The sequence below is a fragment of the Pinus tabuliformis genome, chromosome 8, assembly GCF_031772625.1.
Source record: "Pinus tabuliformis cultivar Carrire ecotype Pingquan chromosome 8, CPIR1, whole genome shotgun sequence".
Taxonomy (NCBI): domain Eukaryota; kingdom Viridiplantae; phylum Streptophyta; class Pinopsida; order Pinales; family Pinaceae; genus Pinus; species Pinus tabuliformis.
Genome location: NC_142294.1, coordinates 235,535,086 through 235,541,085, shown reverse-complemented (window position 1 = coordinate 235,541,085; position 6,000 = coordinate 235,535,086). Strand labels below are relative to the sequence as shown.

The following is a 6,000-nucleotide window of genomic DNA, read 5'->3' as shown; positions in this document are numbered from 1 at the left end:
AGTATAAAGATATTCACGAATATGAAATAAACAATTAAACATAGATATGCGGAAGGTTACTTCATACCTTGGGGTTAATATGTCATTATAAAATAAAAGCTTTCAACTTATGACTGCAAAAGGGTAATAATACGGCAAAAGATAAGGTCAAAAATAGGTCAATTGTGAGTCCCAACAACAGGTGTTGTCTCTCGTGTTGTCTATGCATATGACCGATGACCTGGCTACAACAACAACTTCAACTTCAGAAATATAATCAGAAACCCTAGCCATGGTGGTATCAACATTATTTGTTGTAAAAACACAACAATGTTACTCCTTTCCCCATTCCGGTGGGCAGATTTCGTCTGCACCACAGAATCCACAATCTTAGTTCACAAGGAAATCGAAGGTAAAGTTCTCCTTTAGATTTCTGGATAGCGGGAGCCCTTGGAATGCTCTGGTTGACTATCAATTACGGTCCAATAACAGACATCGAATTAATAGCAGCTTACCCCGACCTAATAGTACTCGTATGGTAATCTTAGTGATTCACCACGGCAGATATTTTTCCATTATGCTCTGTTAATTCATTGATTATGAGGACTGACCCTTGGCATTGGTTTGGTAAGGCGCGAGATTGTTTGGGCCTACAGTCTTCTAGGCATCGAAGCTCAAGGTCCTATTTCTTAGAGCACAGGAAGAGAATCAGCTGGGGCATTTTCCGAGGATTTATACGCTCACACACAGCGACATCACGGCCAAGTTAACATTGGCTATTTCTCAAAAAATCAATAAATATCAGGCCGACCCATGTTTTGTTTTGCTGAATATTTTGAAAATAGGATTTTTATAGCTTAGAAGTTTATAGCCTGTGATTTCTTTATATATGTGCCCAAAATATGATTTTATGGCTCAGAAGTTTAAAGCCTATGAGTTCTTTATATATGTGCACAAAATAGGATTTTTATGGCTTGGAAGTTTAAAGCCTTAAACCTTTTATTGGCTTCGACCAAGAACTCGCCTTGCTCGGTCTTGGCTATAAGGCTTTCTAAAAAACCAATGCGGGAGCTTATTATCTTATCTAAAGATGCCTGACCATGCGAGAGATTAGGGGTCCATTGATATGGTGTTGATCCAGGCGGATATTGGTGGCCACCTGCCAGGTCCACCTGGACCCCCACCATTGTCTTTCTCAGCATTTTCAGTTTCCTTAATTGTAGCACAGTTTACTATTTTTAGCAGTTTTTCGGGTCCTGAACTTCCGGAGCCGTTTTGAGGCCCTAAATGACGTTTTTTTGGAATTCTGGGGCAACCGAGCCTGATGTTGGCTCCCAAAGTGGTAGTACTCGGATAGATCTTTCTAACGAGCTATCGTACGTGTCAAACGGAGATCGTATGCCAAAGTTACGACCCCGGGAAATTGATGTACCAATTTACCCAAACGGGGCCCACAATTTGGCGTTTCATCTTCTAGGGTTAGGTTTCGGTATGTGAAGGGTTTTCCATTGTTTCTCAACAATAAATAGGCCTTCGAGCCTCATTGTAATACAGTTCAGAACAGTTCAGAGGCATGTAGCCATCACATCTCTTCTCAGAGATAAGCTACCATCGCCCTAGCTAGTTTATTGCCATTTCTGTTTGTAAGCATATGTCAGTATTTTCCATTAATGAAATGAAGTATTATTTCCGCTGCATCTTTGTGTATATGGTTATCTCTGTAATTTGTTGCGTTCCTGCTTAAATCTGGATCAGTGGTATTAGAGCGGTCTGCTTTTTCTCTGTTTTTCTTTGCATGTCCCCAACAAGGTCGGGATATAAGGAGTTAGGGCTTGAACTGGTTGAACCTTTGCAAGACCAGCCTCGCAAATCCCGACGGCCTCCCATGGCGGACGAGAAGAAAGACGAGGGGGCAGGAGATCCCATCAAAATCTTGCTCGAAGAAGCGCTCGAGCGACAACGGAACGCGATGATGGACAGCTTTGCGCAGATCCTTCAGCGGCTACCCAGAAGCGCCGCATCGGCTTCCAGCAGCTCCTCTGGAAACGCCACACCCTTTAAGGTACAAGTTAATTTTGAAATCCCCATATTCGAGGGTCAGATAGACGCCGATGCCGTAGATAAATGGTTAAATCTGCTAGAGGGTTATTTTTTTGTTCATGAATTTTCGAGTCGGGAAAAGATTGTTTTTGCTCTTCTTAAAGTAGCCCCCCACGTCAAGGACTGGTGGGAAACCTACTGCGAGCAGAAGGATGAAAGTACTGGCTCACTATTTTCAGCCGCACCCACCTGGGATTCGTTCCGGGATGCCATCAAGGAGCAGTACTACCCTGTCGGAAGCTATGAGGATGAATACATAAAGTGGACCACGCTGCGGTAGGGAAGGGACCAAGATGTGCCGGAGTTCACCAATCTTTTCCATACCCTTCGCACAAAGTTGGGTATCAAGGATTCGGAGCAACATTTGATACTCAAATACCGTGGCTGCCTGCACAAGTACATTGTTGTGGGGAAAAGTATCCGATGCGGATGACACTAACCCTTTCTAAAGGTGACAGACTTTAGCAACAACTGAATGACAAAGTTTTCATGTTCATCTTTATGAAAGCACAGAGAGAATAAAAAGAAAATCAACCAACCTGGTGTCTTGCGCTTAGTCGATCCTTGTCCTTCTCGCTTTGTATCCCGTTCCCAGCTCTTTACTCTCCAAGCCGATCCAGCTACACACAGAATCTGCACAACAAAAGGGAGCAAACTACGAGATACAAGCAATCATAATTGAAGCATGGATTAGGTTGCATCAAATATACATGTAAACACAAAAGCATCTATGTAAAACAAGTATATAGAAGAACATGCAAACTTTATTGATAGAAAGTAACAGGGTTCCAGAGGAAGTTACAACCAATGATGTTGGCCCCAATCCAGCAGCACCTCCTCGGCAGCAAGAACTCTCTTCTTCACCTCTAGTAAAACAATCACCCAATAATCCTGGCAGTATACCAACAGCACCTCCTTGCTTATACCAAAATTCCAGCCTCCATAGACCTCATAGAAGAGCTCTATATATAGGAGAGAAGAGAAAAGGATGAGTCAGCTTGAGATTGACATGAAGCTGCCTTGTGTCCTCTCCATCTCCAGTTAATCTTCAGTTCCTGTGTCCACTTGGAGATCCTTGCTTACACATGGTGATCAAGTACCTCTTACTCATCACAGGGCGAATCTCATGACCCAAGTGTCAGTTTGGAAGCTTCCTGGGCAATTGACACCTTGCAGGAGGACTGTGCCACTTGGCCAATCTCGCCCAGCGCAGGTAGCCTTCATTGTTTTTGACTTCCAGCGCAGGTACAGAGTGGGACAGTTGCAATACAGCGCAGAAGCTCAGTTAAGCAGCTGACATGATCCAAAATAAGCCTGTTCTAAAGTGTTTTCAGGTGGAGAACTGATTGGAAGTGTTGTTGATTGATGACCTTGTTCTTTTAGGGGTAAGAACAACATGTTTAGGGACTGAGGATCCCTGTAATTATCGACATTTCCTGCTCCTTGACGCGAGGCACAAAAATGTCTATAACAGTTGCCCCCTAAAGTATGAGGCCGTTAATCGGGTGAAATGCTTTAGCTAGAGGGTCCGAAGTTCGTTCCAGTGCTGAGGAGAGTGCCCTGTAATACAATACAATACAATACATTATCTTTCATTCATCATTATTCTCATGATCTAGCTGAGGCGGGTATTCCCATGCTCAGCTTTCTATAAATACATTTTGGTACATATGACAGACGATCGTCTGAAGACAGACTGATAATCTTCCGCTAAAATTATCATCCTTTGAGGAGGATGATCATTTGCTGCAATGATGTACATGGCAAATGCTTTTATATTTCCTGAATATATATCGCAGCCCGGATGGATGAAACTAGATCCGGGGTCTTCAAACTTGTTCGATCTTCACTCTAAGTACAAGTCGATCCATGTGAGAATTACGCTGAAGTCGAACATGGAAAGACATCGCTTGATTACCGGTCAATAATGAAAACCGTTAACAAGCGCGAGAGGAATCACCAATAATGACGATGACCCTCAAGGTACGGCAGTACAATTCACGTGGCGTGAATAAAGGACTTGGCGTCGAACGCCACGCAAAATCTTCTGGTCGAAGGTCATTGATGTATACCTGTCGCCGGAAGTGAGAAACTTGCCATTGAGGCATGCAAGCTTCAAAGTACTGATGGGGGTGTTCCTAGATCGACTTCTTGGATAATGAGATGAAGTCGACAAGAAGTGATCCGTCAAAGGAGGGCCTTGATGAATCCCACATCAATGACACGGAACGGAGCTAATGATTTAGTGGAGGTGAAACAAACTGTGACATATGATTCAGGGTGGCGATCATGAAATGGATGAAGGAAAATGTATGGTAGTGGATGGGACACGGTTGACACTTTCTGAATGACCCCTCTTGAACATATAACGACACTGATGTGATGGATCGGTAGCATTACCCCGAATGGATGGTGTGGCGAGGACCATGGTGATGAAACCGGTGAATGAGACAACCCAACCCGATGTGATACGGAAGAAAAGTGTCATGTTCAAGAGTGACTTGCTACCTCTAAACTTTGATGTTCTCCCAATTTTTCCCCAGTCATTTCTGACCAGTACCTCTTTATTTTTGTCAAGCTTGAGGAGGATAACATATGCTTGTTCTATAACCTGCCCTTCGGGCAAGCCCATCGCTAAGATTTAACGAGCCTAGCGATAGGGAAACTCGTTCTCGTCTAAAGACAAGTTTGTCGCTATTTAATCATTTTAACGAGTCTAACGACAAAGAAAACTCGGTCCTTTTCATTTTTAGAGAGTCTAAAAAGGTACAGAAAGTCAACTCCATAATTCCTTTTTCGTCAGCTAATCCCTTAAGTCCGAAAAAGTATAAAACAATACAGAAGGGATGGCTGTTCGGTATTTTTAACGAGCTGAACCAGGCAAGCGCTCGATCCTTTTGTGCAATAATCCCTCAAGTCCAAAAAGATTAAAATTTAGAGGAGGGATAGCGTTCCAGTCATTTTAACGAGCTGGAAGGCCAAAACTCGGCAAAATTTTCATATTTTACGAGTCAGTGAAAAGAGCTGAAAGAAGACTCGTCTTTTGAGGAACGAGTGATAAACAGGGATAGCTACAGATTCCAGGTACAGGTTGGAATTTCCAATCACGGCAGTGTCACAAGGATGGCTAGGTGAAATCACTCTTCGCAGCTGTTTCTCAAAAGAGGTAAACACACAAATGGAAGTGAATGATCGGCCAAATGAACGGTGGAGGTGGTGGATGAAAACACGATCAAGGTTCTTATGGCTAATGAATTTACGATCTCAAAAGGTTATTTACCGGTTCATTTTTTCCATGAGCTTGAACTCTGGGGGAAACATTTGCTCACACTTTTCTATTTTTTAACGAGCATAAATTCAGGCCTAAAACTGCTCGAATTTCGCGTTTATTTTTTAACGAGCATGAACTATATGCTAAAACTGCTCGATATACCAGTCATAAGAACGCCTCCTATAAGGACCAATTTTTATAGAGCTTATGCCTTACTACAGCTATGCTCTTATTTTGGCAAATTTCGCTTCTGCCCCACAGGCTTTCTTTCATGCAAGTTTGGAAACGGTTAATCTTAAAACCAGATAAATAACTGCCCCTAGCTTGCACTCCAGAAAGTTTGCATGCCCCCAGGTATAGGATAGAATTTCGAGGTTGCCCCTCCTCTCTCCTACTTCTGCTTTTCTTTGGGTGTTCACAGTTATTTGTCATCTTGCTAATCTAATGCTAACGATACTTGTCTTCTCGTTATTTTAAGGGGTCTTACGCAGTACTCAGACTTCCTGTCTTCCCACTTTTAACAAACAGCTATTGTGACAATAGAAGAACACTACTCAAAGATAAAACATTTGTATTATCGAGGGAGGCTTGCCTCTTTCTTATTATCCGAAGAGTGGTTCTATTCGCTGCCGCAAATCAATCTCTTTCTT

At 42.7% G+C, this 6,000-nt stretch overlaps 1 pseudogene; it reads left to right on the top strand.

Annotated features, from left to right (window-relative positions):
• The first annotated feature begins 271 nt into the window (after positions 1 to 271).
• LOC149234995 (protein STAY-GREEN homolog, chloroplastic-like) overlaps positions 272 to 6,000 on the top strand; it is a 28,819-nt pseudogene continuing 23,090 nt past the window's right edge.